Raw genomic sequence first — 24,432 nt, forward strand, 5'->3', positions numbered from 1 at the left:
ACCCACAGCACACACCAAGAACATACATTGTCATTTCGAAGGGAGATTCAACAGAGATCTCATTTTCCAACAAGTCAGCCACAGAAACCAAAAAGTCAGCCAGAGACATTCCCCTCAGGGATTAGAGATTCAGTGTCTCACTCGAGGACCCGACAGCAGCTTGAGCCTTGGCCCTTTGATCAAACAGGCTCTCGCTGCTGCTGCTGCTCCTGCTCCTGCTCCTGCTGCCACCCTGAAAGGTGTGATTCTGTAAAAACTGCAACTAAGGGAAAGCAACCACAATCAAGACAATATCAACGAACACATTTCCTGTCAACTTTCAATGTGTCAAAACAGAGATGTTGAAGTGGGAATCAATCAATCAGTCTGAGAGTCACAGTTTGAGACTTGGACTCGAGTCGCACTTAAGTCGCACACACAGTGACTTCAGACTTGACTTGAGACTTGTCCTCAAAAGACTTCAAACTCAACTCGGACTTGAGATGCGGGACTGGTGAACAATCTTTATTTTTAGGAAATGTCTCATGAATGTTATTCCCCTCCCTGTGTAACCTATAACCTACACGTAACATGTAAGGTATCTTCTGCACACTGCCACATGTGTGAGAGGACTACAAACATGTGGACCGCACTGGCAGCTGCTGTGCCATTTATCAGAAGCTTTAGCTATAAAAACTTTATACAACAAGGCCCAAACAAAAGAAAACGCTGAATGCAAAATATGTGGAGTCTAGCTCAGAGACTTGAGACTTGACTTGGCCAGCTCAGAGACTTGTGAGCATTTCTGTCTGAAGGCGCATCAGCCTGCCTCTTTAGAAACTGGCATCACGCTTGGCCAGACCACATGGCAGATGTGAAGTCAGAGGATACTAACTGGCTCCTGCAGACAGTGTCCATTATCTACTGGGCATGCATGCAGGGCACAAGGTTAAACTAACAGGCCTGATTGTACCAGATCAAGCCTTGCTGACTAATCACACCAACACACACACACAAACGCAGGCAAAAAAGGCAGTATAGCATACTGTTTGTGTACATGTTTGAAAACTTGATCTTGATTCATTTTAGCATGTGGGGAGGTTGCATTGGTGACTGGTGGATCTGCATCACAGTCAAGACAGAGAAGCATGCAAATGTTATGTATGCTGTACAACTGTGTGTGTATGTGTGAGAGAGAGAGAGAGCGCGAGAGAGAGAGAGAGAGAGAGAGAGAGAGAGAGAGAGAGAGAGAGAGAGAGAGAGAGCGAGGGAGCTGCTCGCTAGATAATAGCTTTATGAGCTAGCTGTCCTTGGATGATGCCTCCATGGGATGTCTTTCTCCAGTATTCTATCTAACCACCTTACCCTTTTCTTTCACTCTTTATTCAGGCAGCACAAGACGGCACATAATGGAATACTTAACAGACTGTGAGAGCCTTTATTGTTTTCCCTGTCACCTCTCATGCATCCACCACCACTCACTGCACAGTGACTTCTAGCTCTGATTAAGTGCTGCTTGCCTTCTGTTCAGATGTCCATTTCACAATTCCCCTCCGTTATTTTAATATTCAATCCCCCACCTCATAATCCCATTACTGTCAAAAGCCTGCTTTGTGCCCCTCACTGTCTCATGTTCTCATTTTTCTTCTTTGACAATGAGCCGGCAGAGAAATGAGACTCATTCTGAGCTCAAGATGGAAGGGTGAAGATGAAGAGTAACAGGGAGACAAGAAGAGGGACAGAGACACATGTCGGACAAAAGAACAAAGAGGAATGAGGCAGAGAAGAAGGGAGAGCAAGAGAAAAGGCGAAGTGAAAGATGAGGGTTTTGGTTGAGGAAAATAGAAGCAAGGAAAAGGTTGAGAGCTACATTTGGGTGGGCAATAGATGAGAAAGAAGAGAGAGGAGCAGGCAGGAGAGGTTCAGGTATTTCCAGTCATGCTGGGGGATAAATATGTGTCTGTGCTCATTCATTATCTACTTTTCTCATTTATCTTTAGCAAAGAGCAAAGGTTTATACAGGCTCTTATGTGCTACCGCTGCATAGTGCTCAAAGCATATTGTCGGCTCCGAGCTCCACCTTCAGGTACTCTGTAGCCTATTAGTTCACATAAGACCTCCTCTAATCTCTTAGTCCCCTGCAGCTTGCACATGTTCAGCGCTACTTCATCATTATCCAAAGGACTACACAGAAGAAAGGCTAATAGTGTAGGGAATCTTCTCCTCTCATCAGCATAACTGTGATGGGGCAGCACACACAGGAATGCAAACGTTTAACCTTGGAGCTGTCTTTGGTTAACATATTGCACCATTACGTCCTCACACTGCAGCACAACAAAACACGGATGATAGGACGTGGTCTGTGCGTGTATATTTACATGTGTAATAACTTCAAATTTCAAACCCTTCATACCTGACTGTAATGCCTAATCTTGCTATCAGCTTATTTGCAGCGGGGGGAAAAAACAACATTTAACAGAGGAAATCTCTTACGCACACACCAGCTGAAAGTGTGATCTTTAGCATTGCCTCTGAGACACTGCCTATTACCGTACATTTAACCAACATAAACAGAGCATGTGCACGCACACACACACACACACACACACACACACACACACACACACACACACACACACACACACACACACAGCTGTTCAGATGCACCGCCTGGGGCAGAGGCAGGGCAATAGACAGAAGTATGCTCTCATGAGAAACAAGCTATTTTATCTCTGTTATCTTCCTCCCCAGCTGGGCCCTGCAAGACACAATAACGTTGTTGCAACGATTGATGCATTTCTACTATTCACAGAGCTGATGGAGTGGGTGTCAAACTCTGTAACTTACCTTTTTATACATCCCACTCCCCAATGCATGCACACGCACACACAAACAACTGCAAACACATTCCCAGAGCTATTCCATCAAAAGCCATTATCTGAGTTATGATGTAGGTCAAAAACATCAAAGGTCATAGCAGCAATTGGATGTGTTGGGGAAGAATCTTTATAGTGTCATTATGCCGCTTGGCAGCTTTTATTTGTGATGAAGCTTGTGTTGTGTCACAAAAACGTATGGGGGGGAAGAAGAATGATGGCTTCAGATGGCTTCAGATGTCTTTCACACTAAGTATATCATTTACTGTACTCCTGGTCACTTCTAAAGTTTTCTGTGTAGAGCTGTAGTGAATAGTTGATCAATTGATTAACAGGAAGCTATTTTAACAATCAATTTACTGTCATTCTTTAAGCAAAAATACCAAACATGCTTTAATTTTATTTAGGGTTAAAGGGGTGGTTCAGAATTTTGGACATAGGACCTCATTTCCAAGTTAGCCAGTGTTATTTATCAGTGGAGACCGTTTTCAACACATTTCATCCAGACCTTCCAGTTGCAGAGTTCGCTGGTGCTAGGCTAGGGCAAGTCAACGGTATATGTCTTACCCACTCCACAGTACACCCGAGGCAAATATATTATAACGCCAGACTATCGATGTAAATGTCTGTGTTGATAGAATAATGTTAGAAATAAAACTATCCTTGCATCTCAATGATCGCATTACATTTTGAGGGACTAGTTTCTCAGCAGAGGAATTTTACTTTGCTCCGGTTAGTAGTACTGTGCCGAAAAGTAAACACAGAAGCGCACTACAGTCGGGACACCTAGTAGCCTACATTGGTATTGAAGCATTGGATTGGAAACTAAGGATTCTATTTCTTTTAGGCTTCACCCTCTAAGGCTACGCTATTGGGTTTATCCCTTCGCGCATGCGCAGTCGTGCAGATTTTCTTTCCCGCCCTTGCGTACCGCTCAGGCTTCAACTACATCCGCAGATACTGTATATAAACAGAGCGGACCTGTTGCTCTACTCCCACGTTTTCTTCAAGCTAGCAGTATGAAGAAGACTCTCAAGACCTCCGGCTCCAGCAGCGTCCGCCTCTGCCCCGCCTGCCAGTCCGGCTACATCATGTTGCCGGATCTCCACCCCCACGCCTCCTGCCCGTTGTGTGCCCGCCTGCCATCTAAAGAGCTTCAACGGGGGCAGACGCTTTTCTGGCTTTTGAGGTTGACGGAGAGGGGGACGGCAGCTGGGCAGACCGACGTGACACCGTCGACACCCTGGGCCTGCTGGAAGAGGACGTCTTCGACGGGCACGAGTCCGACGACTCGTCTCCCCCTTATGACGATTCCCTCACCGGTTTTCCTTCCTCCCCAGTTTTCCTTCCTCCCCAGTTTTCCTTCCTTACCGGCAGGTTTCACAGGGCTGAAGGACCATGAAGGCGGCTCGCACCTGGTCAAACACGCCCCCTGAGCCACCCAGCAAGCAGCGGTGACGGTGGCAATGACGGGGCGCGGGGACCGTCTGTCCCTCCATGGTTGAAAACTGGAAACACAATGGCCCTTTTAAGGGCCACTCCAATCTATCCTCACCCGCTATAATTAGCGCCGCTCAGTTATCCTCCTCCCCCCGGCTATGCCAGCGGGATGAGGATGACGATGACCCGCCACCCTTTCGACAGGGCCCTACCATGGGCTGGGCGACACGATCTACTCATGTCTCGCCCCTCTCGTGGATGTCAAAACTGATAACACGGGACTACACACTCCAATTCGCCTCCCACCCGCCTCGCTTTGCGGACGTGTTGGAGACAACTGTGTCATCCCAGGCAGAATCAGACGCCATGACATCAGAACTACGGGAGCTGCTGTCAAAAGGAGCAATTTCCCGCGTTCCTCCGGGGGAGGAGAACGAGGGATTTTATTCCCGCTACTTTCTCACTCCCAAAAAGTCAGGCGGGTTACGCCCCATCCTCGACCTGTCCCAGTTCAACCGGTGCATCATGGAGCGCCCATTCCACATGCTGACTATCAGACACGTGTTGGAATGCGTGCGCCACCAAGAATGGTTTACATCTGTGGATCTGAAAGACGCATACCTTCACATCCAAATCATTCCCAGGCACAGGAAATTTTCCAAGGGGCCCATTTCCAGTACAACCGGCTGCCGTTCGGATACTCACTGGCCCCCCGCACTTTTTCCAAGTGCATGGAGACGGCACCTCAGCTGTTGCGGAAAAAAGGCGTCAGAGTCCTCTTTTATCTGGATGATTTGCTTATTCTGGCTCCCTCTTAGGAAAAGGCGGCGCTGCACACTGTGGCAGTTCTGTGGCACCTGCAGACACTGGGCTTCGCCATAAACTGGCAGAAAAGCTCACTGGTTCCCACACAATCGATAGTCTATCTGGGCGTAGTGCTAAACTCAATTGTTATGAGAGCCAGGCTGTCAACGCCGAGGCAAGTCTTCTCCACATGAGAAAAATCCAGAGGTGGTTCCTCCCCCAGTGCGTCGACCCCATACGCCGCAAGTGGTGAATGCGGATCATCCCTCCTTCTCTTCAGTCAGACCTGTCATATTGGGGGAACCCCCGGACCTTGTCAGCTGGGGTTCCCCTGGGCAAGGTGACGTCATACATGACAGTGTACACAGATGCGTCCCTTACTGGATGGGGAGGAATGTGCGAATCACAAGTGGTGGGAGGAGTATGGCCACCCCCCCCACCTCTCCCACACATAAACTGCCTGGACCTGGCCACGGTGCTGAAGGTTCTAAAACACTTCACCCCGGTGGTAGCGGGGAGACATGTCGTCATACGGACAGACAATGTTACAGTGGCAGCGTTCATAAATCGCGCACGCTCGGCCCGACTATTGGAAATAGCCAGGAGCCTTCTGCTGTGGGCCCACAGTCATCTGTTGTCCCTCAAGGCTGTTTACATCCCCGGGATGCTAAACCAGGCGGCAGACCTAATGTCAAGGGGAGGGCCCTCTCACAACGAGTGGAAATTGAATCCCACTATCGTTCAGAAGCTTTGGAGCAGGTTCGGGAAAGCGGAGGTGGATCTGTTTGCCTCACGAGAAAACACACAGTGCACTCTGTGGTTTTCCTTGAGCACACGGGACAATCCACCCCTCGGAGTGGACGCCTTCTCCCACCATTCCTGGCCCAGAACCCTCCTATACGTTTTTCCCCGGTCCCTCTGATTCCTCGTCTCCTGGAACGCATCCAGGAAGAGAATCTGTTGGTCATCTTGGTGGCACCGGAGCGCACGAGCACATCCTGGTTCCCGACGCTGGTTCAGTTGCTGGCGGGTCCCCCCTGGCAATTGCCGTGGCACGAGGACGCCCTCTGAAGCTGGATGGCGCGATATCTCACCCCCCGGTGATAACCCAGCGACTGTGAGGCTGGCTGCTGAGCGGGAATGCCTGCAGAGGTTAGGCTTGCCCCCTGCCGTGGTGCGCACCATTCAGAATGCGAGAGCCCCTTCCACAACAACGTGTTACGCGGGGCGTTGGTCCGCTTTCCAACGCTGGTGCACGGAGAAGGAAACGGACCCCATATCGTGTTCCCTGCCTCTCGTGTTGACTTATCTCCAAACATTGGTGGATAACGACTTGGCTCCGTCCACAGTCAAAGCCTACGCAGCAGCCATTTCATCCTGCTACGAAGGCTATAGAGAGAGGACGTTTTTTGCGCACCCCCTAGTAAAGGGGTCAGACGACAGAAACCCGCCGTGTGCTCTCTCACACCCCAATGGGACCTAGCCCTGGTACTTCGAGCTCTGGGGAAGCCTCCTTTCGAGCCCTCGGCACAAGCCCCTCTCAGGTTGCTGTCTCTAAAAACGGCGCTTCTCCTTGCCTTGACGTCAGTTTCGCCGTCCTGCTTCTCCATTAGAGGGGATGGGAGCGCAACCACCTTACAGCCTAACCCTCGAGGGTTTTTTCCCCTCCAGGGTTTTTTCCCCCCTAGGGTTTTTTCCCCCCGCATCATGACAACGACGCGGAGGAGGTTTTCCGATTGTGCCCGGTGCGTGCGTTATCACAGTACGTTTTACACATGGCAGACATAAGGCGGACACAGCAGCTGTTTGTACACTATAGGGAACACTCCCAAGGAGCGGCCCTTTCAAAACAGCGTCCGTCTCACTGGCTGTGCGAGGCTATCACCCAGGCCTATAACACGGAGGGTGCGGAGCCCCCCCCACGGCATCCGGACACATTCTACAAGGGCACTATCGGCATCAGCGGCTCTGTTCAAAGGCATGACAGTAGCCGACATCTGCGCAGCGGCCTCCTGGGCATCCCCATGCCCTTTCATCCGTTTCTATCTGCGGGATATGTCCGAGCCCTCTCTGACCCACTCAGTCCTATCCTCACTCAACGACGAATGATGCCCCGCCGTATGTGTGTTCTGTCTGCTGCCCGGTGCCGAGAGGAGAGCGGTGTCCCACATATATGTGTATATATATATATATATATACATATGTTATATATATATATATATATATATATATATATATATATATATATATATATGATATATATATATATATATATATATATATATATATGTGTATATATATTTTGTCACTATCACGCACGCCTACAATCACGGATTATGCGCCCTGCATGTGTGTTTTTCCTGCTGTTCTCACCCCGCCTGCATTAAGTGCTGGGTGTAACGCGGTGTCCTCGTTATTACCAATCCTGATACATTCTCTCTCACTACCATGCACGCCTACTATCATGATATGTGCCGCTGCATGTGTACTGTCTGGGGCCCTCACTACCAACTACAGGGAACAAAGTATTGCAAAACTATTGCAATACAAGGGTAGTTTTATTGCGCTAGCCTAGCACCAGCGAACTCTGCAACTGGAAGGACTGGATGAAACGTGTTGAAAACAGTCTCCACTGATAAATAACACACTGGCTAACTTGGAAATGAGATCCTATGTCCAAAATTCCGATGCACCCCTTGAAGGTTAGGGTTAGGTGCCTTGAAGTCGACGGTCGCAACGCTGCCTTGAAGTTGACGTTGGGGCCTAAAACACCATCGCGCACATTTGACATATTGTGGATAGACAAAAATATAATAGTTTATTATAGACTTTTTATTATCAATTCAAGTATTGGGGTTTACAGTTCCAATAGCAGCATATGGACTTCTTTCTCTCCAGTCTGATTCCTGTGTGATTTTACCTCTAACAACCTCAGCAAAGACAAACAGGGTCTTGTAATGAAAAAGAGAGAAACCTCAGGGATTCTCTTTGAGAAGTGATGCCAGGTTTGGTTTGCAGGTTTCACTGTGCATGCGTGCACACCATACGTGCACACACCTGTGTGTGTGTGTGTGTGTGTGTGTGTGTGTGTGTGTGCATGGTGTTTTATGACATCAACATGTGTCTGTGTTTGTATACGTGTGTGTGTGTGCTTTGGGTCCAAACAGAATGGTGAAGAACCATGGGACTTTGCGGTTTCCTGCTCTATATGAGTTTGGTGATTAAAGGCCTGTGGCAGTAAAGACTCTTTTAATCTCTGTCTCTGTCAGTTTCTCTGTGGTTTTCTCTAGAGCATCCTCTGTCCCTCGTCCAACATGGGCCTGGACAAAAGCCTCTTTCAACCAGCCCAACATGGGATCCTGCTCCATCCCATAAAACAGCGTCTTTTTAACTCCCATTTAGAAGACAAACACTATGAGGAATATAATATTATGAAATAGTAAAATTATATTTATATAGTATAATATAAGGATTAAACAGTGAAAAGTGCCTCAGTGCAGTGAGGAGGAGAAATAAATTGATCAAGGCCAGGCCAGAGGTGGAAAGTAACAAAATACATTTACTCACGTTACTGTATTGAGTAGTTTTGTTGTCTATTTTGTATTTTTCAAGTAGTTTTTAAAATCTGTAATTTAAAATGTACTTGATTACGTTTTAAGTGAAGTATTGTATTTCGCTACATTACAAATCCCATCTGTTACTGAGTTAAAAAACTAACTTTGACTAACGAAAACCGAAAGGAAGAAAAATAATCGCGCCCGGAACCACTACAGTGACGAATGATCAGCATCTAGGCTACCTACCAGGCGCAAAGTCTTTCTGTAGGAGATTGAGAACGAGATGGAGTTGGATCAGGCAACCGACGACGGTTCAGTAGAAATGCTAGCTGAAACATCAAAATCTGGTTCCCAAAACAACACATTTGAAAGACTGTTTTTCATTTAAATTCAAGAGGGCCAATAGTATCATCATGCAATGCCAGATGTGCCTGCCAAAGGTGACTGAACTGGCAGCATTCAATAACTCCACATCTAATCTGCCGAAGCATGTTTTGGTAAGTATTTGTAGAAGCTAGCTGCTAGTCTGGGCTGTGAACATTAGTCTCGGGTGAACAAATAGGCTGTGCCCCACCGAAAATGTCACCGGTTTGAATGTAAACAAACCTTTGAATTTACAGTCACATCAAATGTATCAGCAGTGTGAATGGTAAAGGGAGAGCTCAGTTTTTTTTGGAGAGGATTGTAGCATGAGGCACTTTGTCATTATGTCATGTGTGACATGTGTTATGTTGTCATTACATCGGTCTACATTTGTATAGATGTTTATACATTTGTATAGATTTTTCTTTAATTAAAAACAAAATAGTTTGGGATTTATGACCCCTATTTTCACTACATGGGAGAGATCCCCCCCCCGCCCCGTTTTACAGTTTTTTGTATACAACTTTAAGTAACTTTTTACTTAAAGTACATTTTAAATGAACTACTTATTACTTTTACTTGAGTAACTTTTTCAGATAGGTAATTTCACTTGTAATTGAGTCATATTTCATCAAAGTATTGGTACTTTTAGTACAATATTTTAGTACTTTTTCCACCTCTGGGCCAGGCACACGGTATCTTCTTAGATAATTGAATTTCCAAGAAACTCTCTCAATCCCAAATGGAGAATAAAAGAGAATCCTGTGATTAAGCTGAAGGTGAATGTGGAGGAATGGAAAATAAATTCTGTAATTAGCTAGCGCGTTAGATTTAATTTGAATGGTGTTGAGCAGTATTCCCATACTTCCTAAAGCGGAGCTGTGAGTTAATTGAGACAAACACCTGTAATCATTGCCATGGAAGCATCTGCCTTTAATGAGTACAATCTTGTATCTTTGTATCTATTCTATACACTGTATCTAGTCTAACACTGTAAATGGCAAACGCATATAAAGAATGCAATATTAAAAAGAGCATGAGAGGCTGTAGAATCCTGGCACTGCTGGCAAAATGATCCAATAGCTGATACTTTATTGGTTTTAAACTGCCTTAGGGTAAATGAAAAACACCTGAGAGAAAGCCCATTTGAATCTGTTGTTCAGAGCACTGACAACTATTTGGGAAGAAAGGTATTAATCAATTGAAGATGAGGAGATAGAAATCACAATATTCTTATGGTAAACAGTGATACTGGTGGTGGAGCCCATATCGGAGGGATGGCATCAATTGGCAATGCTGTTGCAAATGACTATTACAAAAGAAATTCTATACAACAACTTTCTGATCTGAGCAACTAAAACTACTTGTTCACCAACTAGAGTTTCCTGCAGCATTTTATAGAAGAGGTTCTTAGCCTGAAATAAAGAGCACCCAGATACTTTTTAGGAAAACAAGCAGTGGTTACATCACATAGCATACGCCCCATATTTAATGAGTGAGGCCGTCAACTACCAGGCCTGGACTGGCCATCGGGAGCACCGGGAGAATTCATGGTGGCCTAGGCAGCTAATTGGCCCGTGGTGTCAAACCAGTGTTAACCCTTAAAGACCTGCGGGACCACCGGCCTTCTCTGTCGATATTTCTGTTTTTACAAGGCTGTGTTAGAGCTACAGTGGAGATATTGGTATCATATGAAACTAGAAGTTCATAATGACCAGCTGGATGGTCAGGCCAACCTTCAACCGATGTTGACACTTGGTAGGAGACAGGATATGAACGACGATCTCCTGTGCCAAACTCTCTTTGTTGGTCCAATCAAACACTCACCCACCCTGTAACATCATAGTAGTTCCACATTTGCAGAACAGTCATTAGGTGGTTTTATGTGTTAAAAAAGGCTTATGTTGTTGCTTTTTCTGATATGCACAGTCGAGAGATGGTTGAGTAAATATTGAAATAGATTTAAGATGTTTATTTGAGTCACAAAGTTCCATGTTATTTGTGTTTCTTCAAGTCAGAGCCAACGAGTAAGGAGAAGCCTGCCCTGTCTGTTCCCGTCTGCACATTTCTTAACCCACTATGGACTTTCTGTCTTTGATCAAGCTGCCAAGACACTGAAAGCAAAGCAATTGGTTACCGCCTGCAGGGAAACAGAACAGAGATACAATGATAGGTCTTGGGTCTCTGAAGTGTTAAGGCTTCACAATGTTTTTTATACCTAATTCTATGTCTCAGCTATACATATAATTATCTTCACCTCATTACTCTACAATATGGTAACATTTTGGATTCCAGAAGCTGCTTGGGATGGTAAACACAACATAAGCTTGTGTTTTTATATATCTGGCAGAATTTTGTTGGATATATGTCACCTATTTGCAAAACACTGCTAATGAGCAAAGTCTGATCCAATTATCGGTGCAGCAATGTAAACAGCTCTGTTGGCAGGAAGAAAACAGACCCACAAAGCCTCTCTCTGTCTATAATACGAAGACACACACACACACACACACACACACACACACACACACACACACAAACACACAATAACCACAGGAAAACACTATACAGCATGGAAACACTGCAACGCTAGAAGAAATATTAATCTTATTTACTCTTGTATTGAATCTGAGTGTGACACCTGCTGTTTGTTTATTTTGTTCCAAATTAGCAGGTATACTGTATCGCTGTTGAGCCTGCCCCTTGGTTTACTGTCTGTACACACTAGCGTACCTCTAAACTACATTACATATACATTCGCCATGAGCAATTAAAGAAGAATTCCGGCCAATTTTTACGTTAATCTTGATCGCTACGCGAGTACTTTCGATAGAAAAAACCCGACCCCAATCAGCGCAGGTAACACGGAGAAGCTGCAGCTACGTACTACAAGCGTCCCCTGAGCTAAAACAACAGTGGTCGGGGCAAGTTTTAGAGTGCCTTAGTATCTCTTATAGAGTCCGGATCGGGCCGGATTTTTCTGTCCGAACCCGGCCTGTGTCCGACAGAACCGTGACCGAGCCCGGCCCGAGCCCGACAGGCATCAAGAGATTTATGTCCGAGCCCGACCCGAGCCCAACACCATTAAAATCTCATTTTTTTCTCATACGAATGACACATGTAGGCATACGTTTGTTTGTGTGGAAAGCTTTTATTAAGCAACTGTAGGAAGGCATTCGGAAATGTTAACAGATGAGCGCATCAGCACACACGGGGCAACAAGCTCACGTTAATAAGCTGTTAAAATGTTCAATGTGTTAACCTTCACTGCTTGCTTCGTTTCCGACCGTGATCAGAAAACCAGGGGAGACTTGGTACCTCCAGGGCCGCCGCTATAACATGAATAACTCTGCTCCGGTCGCATTTACACGTCTGCTCCTCTTTCTCTCTTCTGAAAAGCTTCCACATAGACACATACATACACAGATACATGAGCTCTCTTAAAGGAGCCACAGCACCATTTTACAACAAATGTCTTATCACGCTGATGTGACCGAGCCCGGCCCGAACCTGACCATAATTTCTAAATATCTGTCCGAACCCGGCCCGGCCCGTCAGGACCCGTCGGGCTTGGGTCGGGTATCCATGCCTTAGTCTCTTAACAGACACAAAATGCAACTAATATGTCTGTGCCACATGAACAGGGCCCTAACGTGTCAACAAGATGCGTTTTCAACTCAGACATTGTTTAAATTCACCTACCCTGGTCCCTGTCTCGATCCTGCCAGTAGCTAGCTTGCCCTGCTAGCTGATAGCTGTTAGCCGTTAGCCGTTAGCTGCTAGCTGCCCTCCGGTGAGTGTATTCAGCCAGGCTTCTGTGATAATCATCCCAATAACAATCCACGGAGCGGTGGTGGTCTGGTGGATGTCCTGGATCATGCCTTCGCAGCAAAAAGTTTAGATTATTTCCCCCTCAACATAGGTAATTGAACACTGTAGTGGTTATGACCATATTAGTGACTATGTAACTACATGGAAACGGGATAAACGATGTCTGTGGCTTGCACAGTAATAGCGTTACTGAAGCTTAGCTGTAGCATTGCGCTGTCTCCTGGGAATTCAGTTGTAGCAGGTAAAGAGTAGTGTGTGAAGAGTGAAGAGCGGAGTTGTTCAAAAGGGAAGAAGCTTGGAGTAACGTAACTATGGAGAACATAGCAGATATACAACACACGGAAGAGCCTTTTGAGTTTGATGGTCGCCCTTATTTATTCGAACCCGAGTATACAGACGAAGAACTAGCCTAGACTAGAGTTGGAAAGAACGAGACAGACAGAGGGGCAACAGGCAGATGAACTTGCTGCTCCAAGCGCAAGCTAAAGCTAGCCTTCAGTAACTGGAGGACATAGCAACACCATCGCCATTCTGTGGATTGTTATTGGGATGATTATCACAGAAGCCTGGCTGAATACACTCACCGGACGGCAGCTAGCAGCTAACGGCTATCTGGCTGTACACACTCACCGGAGGGCGGCTAGCAGCTAACAGCTAACGGCTATCTGACTGTACACACTCACCGGAGGGCAGCTAGCAGCTAACAGCTACTACCACACTACTGTTTTTTTTAGGGGGGAATAAACTTCAAGACGTGATATGACCTGTCCTCTGGAGGACATATCCACACCACCGTCGCTCCGTGGATTGTTATTGGGATGATTATCACAGAAGCCTGTCTGAATACACTCACCGGAGGGCAGCTAGCAGCTAATGGCTAACAGCTAGCAGGGCAAGCTTGCTACCGGCAGGATCGAGACAGGGACCAGGGTAGGTGAATTTAAACAATGTCTGAGTTGAAAACGCATCTTGTTGACACGTAAGGGCCCTGTTCATGTGGCACAGACATATTAATTGCATTTTGTGTCTGATAAGAGGTACAAAGGCACTCTAAAACTTGCCCCGACAACTGCCGTTTTAGCTCAGGGGACGCTTGTGCATGTAGCTGCAGCTTCTCCGTTACCTGCACTGATTCGGGTCGGGGTTTTTTCTATCGAAAGTACTCGCTTAGCTATAGCGATCAAGATTAGCGTAAAATTTGGCCGGAATTCTCCTTTAAGTTCTCAGTTGTCAAACTTTGCAGGGCTTTATGATTTTCTACCATAACAAAGGAATTATGTGGGGAAAACAAGGAAATGGCACTCTGGCACACAACAAAAATAAACTAGATGAAGCATATAGGCATCAGCTTTGAGTCTGCATCGTTGCCTATGCGGTGATTCTTTGATTTATAAACCAGTATTTATTTGCAGAATATTCAGAAGTGTGAATAAAGGGTGTCTCTATGTGTTACTGTGTTTTAGCAGAAGAGGAGATGATGTGCTCCAATGAGCGCCTACAGCCATGAAGTGACCCACCATTTTCTTCATAATAAGTTGTGTGAGCTAGTGTGCCAGAGAGAGCTGCCCAGTTTTATTGTGAGTCATGTAAACTGAGCTGAAAATCTTAGTGGCATCAAAGATCCCAGCAACCCTTACACATAACGGACTGTATCTAATTCAATACTAATATTTAAAAAAGACACAGTGAGGTTTAAGTCACAGTTGATCCAATTACATTTGCACTTGAGTTTGGAAGGTAGTATGCCAACATCAGCTTTATTTCTAGGGCTGTAACTAGTGTATTTTCATTATTGATAGTGTGACGATTATAATTTTGATTTAATCGATACATTGTTTGGTGTACAGACAGTCTAAACCTTATAAATAATTTATATATATATATATATATATATATTTGGGAGAGCTGTGTTGTCAATCAATCAACTAATCAATTAATGGACTAATCTTTGCAGTTTATAGCTCTTTTCAAACATCCTTTCAGTAGTATATGAATTAATTATTGAAAATATTGGCTGGACTAATGGATTCTATATGCTAGTGTTTCAGGTTTTTAAGCAGAGAAGAAAGATTTTCAGCAAGTGTGAATCTGTTAAATTGGCTGAATTGTTCTGCTTTTTATGTGCACAAGTGGACACCATTTCTCTCACAGCTCAGCAGGATTGGGTGAGACACGTAGACATAGCAGACCTGTTTTCTTCAATATACTGTACTGTAATATCAGTATTATCAATAATGTGCAGGCATACTGAAGGTACTAACAAGTATTGAAAAGCGGTTAAATTCAAACTAAAAGTACCCGCAGCCATTAGACAGGTTCTTTAGACAATGGGCATCCAAAGTCATCTCTGAAAGAAAAGAAAATTGACACTGAAAGGTAGATGATTTAAATCCATATTCTAGCTGGGCAGTTGTGGGAAGAAACTGTGCAGCCTTGCTTGTTACTTTAGACACTGATGGACACCTTTTGCATTGTTGGCATAACAATTCTTGGCAGCCAGAAAATGTTTCTCTAATTTGACAAAAGCCATTTAAACAAGGATAGGCAGATGAATATGTTCACAGATGAGCCACTGACTTAACTGTCATTTTGTTTTTCCTCATTCACATAAATGAGCTGTCAGCTGGCACCTGTGCAGGCTGCCAGGGATGAGTATGAATAGCATAGGTATTTGCTGGATTATAATTCTTTGTCTGAATCAAATATATTGCTTTGCAACAGTGCTGACTTTGCAAACTAAAGTATATTGCAACCACACATGCCCGACATAATCTAATATCCTTTATCCCCGATTCAACACACCAGTTATTTCCTATTATAAGCAATTTTTACTTCCTGAGAGCCAAACTGCTTGAGCGGCGATGAGAATATGAATCACTCCAACAGAAAAATTGGATTAGCAACAGCTAGTGAAATATTAAAGAGTGAAACACGGGTCAAAAAACCAACTGTCAACCAACTGTGAGTTATCCAGCACAATGAGACTCCTATTTGGACTGCACATTGGTTTCAGTCATTTCATGCTAAAGCAGTGAGTAATAATATAAAAGAAAAATTTTAGTCCAACAAGAAAAGGGGAGTAATACTGTAAGGTTGGAGGAATGCCTGGTTTGAAGTAGACAAATTAAGGAAGGTTCTATAATAAGGAATCAAAAAATCCATATTTATAGAACAATGCATTATAATTTGCCTGCACTCAGACAAAAGCATGTGTTGCGGTGCCACCAAGGGACTCTGCTGAGGAGCATCAGTGAGGAGAGACTCATAAATGAATAAATACACACTTTGGCACTTTTGACTTATTCATGATGAGCTTTCAGTCGCTGAAATATACTCTAGGTTTTCACATGCCACTGACAATCCTTGAAAGCCAAATGTGCAAATAAAATATCTCCATGAAAAATGAAACTGTCTCTTTCGCCCTCTCTAAGAATAACACTGAGTCTGTTGGGTGATTGAAGAACATACACATTAAATCCATCCAAGCACTATCTTCTTTAATTTTTCTTTCAAAGTGAGGGCAGGTTATCAAAGTATGCTTTCAGCTAGCTAACCCTAATGTATTTCATTAAAAACGATAATTATGCATTCGAATGAGACTTAATGTGCTCCTGCTACACGCTACATACACAGGCAATGTTTTATAATATCACGCATTCCACTTTAATGATTTAAATAAAGACAAGCACATCACAGTTAGCCTGGGGAAAAGCATTCTCATGTTTGTCATGTTTCTCAGGGCTAAATCACAGTTACACGCAAAAGTCCATCAATTAGAACAAGGAGAAGTTCCCACGAAAATCTTGTTGGGGAAAAAAAGACATAAATGGCTCAGTTGTTGACTGGCAGTTGCAGTTTGTTCTGTGTATATTCTTCCAATGTCAGAATACCTCTGTTGAAACAGATGGGGAAAATATTCCTTGTTGGTTTGTGCCTTTTTTTCTCAGCAAGGTAACCAGCTTTCTGCGTAAGTAATTATTTTACCTTATTTACCTTATTTTACCACGTAGGTTAGTCATGAAATTCAAGGCGAGGGTAAGCAAAGATTATAATTCTATAACAAAATGAAAATAAACATAATACACAGAATACAAAGAAGCCTCATAGCCAATGTACTTTTTGTCATCAACATCCTCATGGGAACTAGGGGTGCAAGATATATCAACTCAATGTCGTTATCGCAATATCTCGAAAGTGTCACAATAAGTATGCAATATTCTGTTTATTTTGTGGAGTGCTGCATCCCGTCCGTTGGCTGTATGGCTTAGTTGTGTTTGATTTAGAACCCGCTTGAAACGCTATAATGATCCTGTTTCATTGGCCAGTTACCGTGCCACTTGCACATGTTAGTGCACGTCAGCGCACGGGTCCACTACGTGAAAAACCCTATGGGGCATGTCATGTGTGTGCATATTTCAACAGAGTGACAGTGTAAGTGAAGAAATAGATAGAGACAACAAAATGGAACAAATCAGAGAAGAGAAAGAAAAGTTGTGTCCTGTTCTCTTTATTTATTTCATACTGTACCACCAGTAAAACATGTCCTGTTCTGTAGACATGGTCCTTATTTATTCATGTTGTACCAGTCCAATATGACAGTCAGTTGAAATAAACCTTGTGTTATAAGAAAACATGTTTAATTTGTTATGAATCTATTTTGATGCGTTTTCCCATAACCTTTGTAATTTTACATATGTTTAAAAATATCAAAAGTAATATAGATATCGCAATATTCATAATCGATATCGCAATATTCATAATCGATATCGCAATATCACATTTTGTCAATATTGTGCAACCCTAATGGGAACACCATAAAAACACCATAAACAGCTACTGTGTCATCAGAGACAAGAAGGGAGGAATAGTGAGAGCCATGAAGGATGATGATGTGCCGCTACACATGCAATCTGAAATATTAAGAAGTCGGAGAAGCAACCTTGCACAATGCAGTTGCTCCCACTCAAAACAAACAGATGCATAATTATGAAAGAAACATAAACTGGGAGAACTCAACGCAAACTAAATTCCTGTCTAGAAAAAGCCAACAAACTGTTTCCCCTCTAATTACAACAGGGAGTTAGCTCCAAAGGAAATACGTGTTATAAGAAAAACTTAAAACAGCTTCAAGCGGTTTAATTTTTAATTGTTGGGTCACGTAAATAGTCAGACTCTTGCAATCAGAGGGAGTGATGAAAACTATGTAATGTTTTATTAGGGAGAAGCACTTTTAGGTCACATCTGGTGGGATTTGGGAGCCACTATGGAAGGTGAATGGTCTGCAGCAATTGTATAAGCTCATTATTAAATACTGTTATTAGGTAAAACAGTGAACATTACAATCATGTTTCAGGTCTGCAAATGCATGTACTACTGTTTTCACTGCCATTGAATTTAGCAACATGTTGGCGGTAGCTTGCAGTTTTAGCTATAAGTTAAAATTCAAAATTATCATCAGAATGTTCTAAATTTAGATTTGGGGATTGGGGGAAGAAGAGCAAAGATAGTTTAGTGTAGTAAAGCTATAACTCCTAATGTAAATTGTAGCCTACAGATGGTTTCTCTCAACAAAGGCTTGCTGTATACCAACACTTATACTTTAGTACACAAAAGTTATATTGCTGTACAGAAAACAATTGGACTTTTCTTCAAAGGACGTTCTGTGATCATGGAAAAAATCTTTAACTATCAGGTACGTTAAATAGGCTGTCCCTTAATTTGATTATTTGAATCATCAGTAAAGAGCTCCCCGAGTCTAATCTCCTGCACTTTTTCTTTTAGACACGTCATTGTATACAGAGCTATAAAGAAGACAACAGCATGGCAGGCTATAAACTTTTACAGTACAAAATAGCTAAAACATGAAAGTCATGTAGGCTGATTAGTTACTGTGTTGTGACTGGGCAGAAGAGTGAATAATATATTTCTCATAATTGTGGGTAAAGTGCATTGAAGAAAAAATATCAGTAATAATGAGAAACACAATGAACCACATGAGTTACACTTACGCGTTGAGCACTCTCTGTAGGGTTTCTGTAACATTCTGTAGCTATAAATCTTACAACTGTTATGTAAAACAGAGAGCTTAATAAATGATCTATAGAGTTTTGAGGGACTCTGAGAGATGGTTCTGTATTAATATTCTGTTGGTCTCATCTCTAGAGAAAGGTTTACTAATAATGTTGGAGTGCCAATATGACTTTTGAGTACAGCATTTAGGAATAGCAACACTTTGTGTCGTTATCTCACAACTGCTATTAAGACTGATAATTAGATGGTTAATACAAAATCAAAAACAGTGTAGAGACAGCAGAAACTGCAGTGTTTACCGCAGAAAATTACAAAACCTTTGCAAAGAACTGGCCCTTGAATTTGCCATCAGTAAGAAATCAAACTGCAGTATAAGTCCCAAACCTGCCTTGACAACAGCCATTTTGTACACCTCAAGGGCCCTCACAAGGAAGACCAAGGAAGTACCACAATTTGCCAACACAGAGCACTAGTTAAAGGCATACTATGTAACTTTTCCCTCTTCGCTCCCCCTACAGGTTGTCTCATTAAGTATGCCTCATAGTATGCCTTTAAAAAAGAGGACATCATAAAAAAAAGTCCAGCAGTCAGCGTATTCTGATGATAAGATGGGTTGCGTTGTTACTGAATGTTAAAGAAAGCCTTACAAAGCTTCTGCATGCATGCGTAACTTTAGGAGTCTAAGTCGGTTGGAGAAGGATAATTAATTTGAGAGCAAACAGGAGCAGCTCCGTGTTGGCCCTCTCGTTTTGCTCCATTAGAGGGAGAGAGCATCATTGGCCTAATGTGCCCAGAACCAGCTGTAGAAGAAGAAAGAGCTGTCTGGAGTCCAACTAGAGACACTAATGAGCTGCTTTTAAAGACACAGCCCTGCATCTGGCCAAGGACTAACACACACATGTAAACAGGCATATATACACACACACACACACACACACACACACACACACACATATGTGAGCACGTACACGCAAAATGGTCAACTTGTTATGCTAAACTAAGGCTGTCTCCTCAGCTAATGAGAGGAGAAGTGGCAACAGAATGCAAGGAGACAGGAGGATAATTGTGTGAGTGGAGTGAAAATACTTTGAGAAACAAAAGGCAGGGAAGGTAATGGCTGCTGGATTGGAACAGATGACAATAAACTTCCTCCCTCCAACACCCCCGCCCTCCCCAAACCCAAATATCACAACGTAATGGCACAGCTACATGCACATTTGTCAACCCGTCCCCAGAGAGTGACTTATATTATTCTGCTGAGAGCTGCTGATGATGATGGGAGAATGAGACTGTTTAGAAACCAAGGGCACACACACACACACACACACACACACACACACACACACACACAAACAAACACACCCTCAAACATGCACTGACATATACTGTACACACACTCACACACTCAAGGGCAAAGAGATCCATTGCAAATGACATTGCTTTTTAAGCCAAGACCTCCGCAGTCTCAACAATCCCTTTAAGCTGTTCTCTCAGTGGAAAAACCCACATTTCTACAGAGTTACAGCAGGGGTCATTTCCTATTTGTGTTCCTCTCCAAGAAAGTTTTCTGTATTGCTTCAAAAACTTTTTACAAATGAACTGCCATCATTTAGTTTCTGGTTTTGGGTTCCAAAAAAGATTGTAGTCCATGTGTAGAAGAAGTGGGCGTTATGTAAATTAACGACCTTTTCTTGTTGTGTAATGTCAACCATACACAATGATATTGACTTTGAATCTTGCTAACGTTAGCTTTCTGGATCGTAGATGAGCCAAAGAGTTCGCCACTGAGTTATGCCGGCTGGCACTCCAGGATCCAGCCAAGTCTCGCCGTAAGGACACCACAACTCCTGACATCCCGCTGGAAACTGACGGAGGCACGGATGCCACCGAGCTCACCGTCTGACGCCAACACACCGGCCAGCAGGATGCCCAGAAGAGAAGTCGCAGTCAGTGTTCAATTCCTCTATGATTGATAATGCAACCCAACAATCTGTTGTTGCATTGTTCATTTGAACAGAACATCTTTGGGTCAAAAGCCATGTTTAATCAAGTATCTCCACAAACTACGAACATGACCCTACTGTTCCCTTCTTCACTGTATGCTACATCCACTGGAAGAGCCGAACAAACACCTGTACTTTTTCTACTATGACAAGTCAAAATGTCTGCTGTGAAAATGGTCTTTAAAATGCTTTCATACCTCTTAATGTATTTATAACTCTGTATACTTATTTCTGTCTTGTCCTGCATCAACACCTGCATTTTCCCTCTGAGATCAATAATTTTCCCTCTGAGATCAATAAAGGATTATCTTATGTTGTCTTTAAAGCAGCTATGCCTCAAATATTTAAGAAAAACAAGTAATGTGCACTTTGTGCTTTTTCTTTTCTGCCAGTATTGATGTTATTTATTTGAGTTTCTTACATCTCTTGGAGCTCATAATGGGCTTACAAAACACCAGAAAACAACACACTCTAACATAACAAATGATGTAGTAGCCTTATTAAAAAAATAAATACATTAAAATCCAATTTGCATGACACAAACATCCTGTTATAAAGAGTAGAAGAGGCAATAGTGCTCTTTATCTTGCTAAAACAAAAATGGTCTCAACCTTCAGACAACCAAAACAAATTGGGAGACTATAACAGATAACAAAATCCCTGCGCAGGGGCAAAGAGATATAAGGAATGAGGAATGTAATGTTTCCTCAAAAACAAGATCACAAAAACCACATAAACACTGCTATTTATTATATTTGTATATCTGCCTACCTCAAATGATACGGTACTAGCTCTTAACTATGCACACATGGAATCTGTTTTTCTCACTGTAAATAATATAATTAACTTCAGCTTCTTCTCATTCACCCTCTACTCTACTCTCTACTCTAGCCAGTTTAGTAATGATCAATGGAAGTTACCAAATATGGTTGCAGCTACTGCATGCTGGTGCTGTTCATTGAGTGAATACATTGGCCATTTTTACTGATTTTGACATTTACTTTTGAGTGGTAAAAAAAAGTATAGCAAATGAAACCTGTGCTCTCACAAAATAACATCTACCACTTGAAATATGTACATTTTAAGTGCTTTACATTATGGAACATTAGGTCTCAATTGTAATGCCAATCCCCACATTTCACACCAATTTCGCAGCACTTCTACTCTACTTAAACATTCACTAATTTCTAAATATTGTTGTGACAGGCTGCCCTCTGTCTTGTCACAGTGATTTATTCATACATGACTAGGTTCAAACCTCTGGGACAGTTTAATGACCTCATATTTATGTTGTCATAGTTAGTGCAAGATTCAGCCCGAGCGAAAATTCCACAAGAGTGCTGACTAAACAGAGTAATAAAGGTCGAGTGACATCGCTGTCTTCATGTGATCGAAAAAAGAGCAGAGCCCTGAGGTAAACCGTGATGGTCCCAGTAGCCGGCCCAGACAGATGGCTCAAGTCAGAGAGGTTTAGATTGACTGAGGCTGACAGGCTGCAGTAAGGCTGTTTAAGTCTTTATTTTAACTTAAATACCTCTGACAAACATGAACATATGGAATTTAGTTTAAACTGTGGTAATAGGAACAATTGGATCACAGTTCCAGAGTCAGATGTTGATTAATGTCAAATCTAACGTGACGATCATTCGTGACTGTTCCACTTTAATCTGTCAACAGTGTGAGTCCACCATCAGGTCTGCTGCAATTGCCTTTCATGAACGTAACGGCAATTAAACTGCAGTTGTGACCTTGAAAAACCATTAATTTTCTATCTTGAGATAACAAGATAATTAAGTAAGGATCTTAAGATTAAAGGAGTTGAAAAGCATGTGAAACAATGGCTGCACACAGGACTGCTGAGGTCACAGATATCTGGCTGAAACAAGACTCGAACAGCTGACTCAGTGTTTGATGACCAACTTTTCACAATTTGTGATCTCACCAAAGATCATTTACCTAATTTAAGCCACGGTTTGAAGACAACCAATTTACAGTTTTTTCAACTTTCCTAAACTCTTAACGCACCAACACACCTACAACACACAATTGACAAAACAGTTAATTTCATGCTCAAAATCACACATTGAAAACTAAACTCTAACACTAATTTTCAAAATACAATAATTCACTAACACAATACACTATGTCCATCAAAACAATGCAAACATTTCTCAAAATCAAATAATTCTTCCAAAACACTAACACATGTTCTCTTCCAACAGGGACATTTAGTCAATCATAGCACAATGTCATACAAAACACTAACATCAGATGGAATTACAGAAACTGCATTATTTTATATGTGTCAGGTCTGCCCTTATACAATAGACAATAGCATATTGTATCGATCATAGATTGCGTTTTACACTGCAGTTTCTCTTGAAGCCTCTCTACATTTTTGTTTTGTTGGGTTTAGTAAATGCATGCATTTTGTTTCTTTTGCTGCAGAAATTCAATAAAAAAAATTAATGACCCATCTCAGAGTAGCTTTATAGAATGTACAGTTTACTGTATGAAAAAAGAAGACAGAGACAGAATTGTCCTGGTAGTCGTACAACAGTTTTTCTTACTTTCTTTGTGTTCATCTTTATTGTTCCTTTTCCACACAAAATCAGCCCAAATAGGTCCTCTTTTACTGTATGTACTACAGTAACATATGGTCATGCGATTGAAAGAACCTCAACACCTGAGTGTGTTTCCTAGATGGATATCAGCTGTGATTGAGCTATTTGCATAGCTTCAATCAGCTGTTTCTCAGTAGCAATAGAATATGTATTATCTACTCGTAAAGAGATACCAACTTGTGATAATCTTGATTAACAAAATAAAATGTTGATAATACTAAAAAACATGAGCAACCATGGCTGCTTTGAGCTCAAAAAGAAGTATAGGAAATATCATGTAGTCAATCAAGTTAATCAAATTGTGCTGTTACACAGCCCTCTGACACCTAAAGCTGATTCATCTTCTGACAGGAAGTTTAGCCAGCATTTGTCAGGCTCCAGTGTGCAGAGTGTGAATTCAGCTCTGCAAGACTGCCAATTGCAATCAGTAATAACCAGACCTCCTGTTGTTCTCACAAAAGGGAGGGGGTGCAAGATTGTTTGTGTAGGTTCAAAAAGACCTTAAAATTGATCCGGGGCACAGGATCCCAGGAGCCCAGGGTTCTGTACTAACATGCCTGCTTTGTGTCTGTCTAATGTCCAATGTGCTGCTCTTTCACTGGTTGGAGTCCCAAAGGCTATTTTTAGACTTATTCCCATGATAATGACAGCCAGGTCCTTGATATGCCTGGCAAAGACTTATGGGAAGAGATATCTCGTTTTGTCTGACTCTTTTCTTTTCAAAGGACATAGCCTTCAGGCATATGCTTTTATCGCTTTAGTGCAGCACAATTGGTTTAACACACACACACACACACACACACACACACACACACACACACACCATGATTGGTCTATCTGACTTGCTGGGATTTGGTGGAGAACTGGACAAAACCCAGCAGGAAACACCATGCTGCAACACAACACAAATTATTATTTCTTCTTT

General features: G+C 42.7%; 1 pseudogene; it reads left to right on the forward strand.

Moving 5' to 3' along the window:
- Window positions 1–4,352: 4,352 nt before the first annotated feature.
- LOC144524970 (uncharacterized) lies at window positions 4,353–6,170 on the forward strand (annotated as a pseudogene).
- The last annotated feature ends 18,262 nt before the right edge of the window (window positions 6,171–24,432 follow it).

Source organism: Sander vitreus, chromosome 10 (assembly GCF_031162955.1).
Source record: "Sander vitreus isolate 19-12246 chromosome 10, sanVit1, whole genome shotgun sequence".
Taxonomy (NCBI): Eukaryota; Metazoa; Chordata; class Actinopteri; order Perciformes; family Percidae; genus Sander; species Sander vitreus.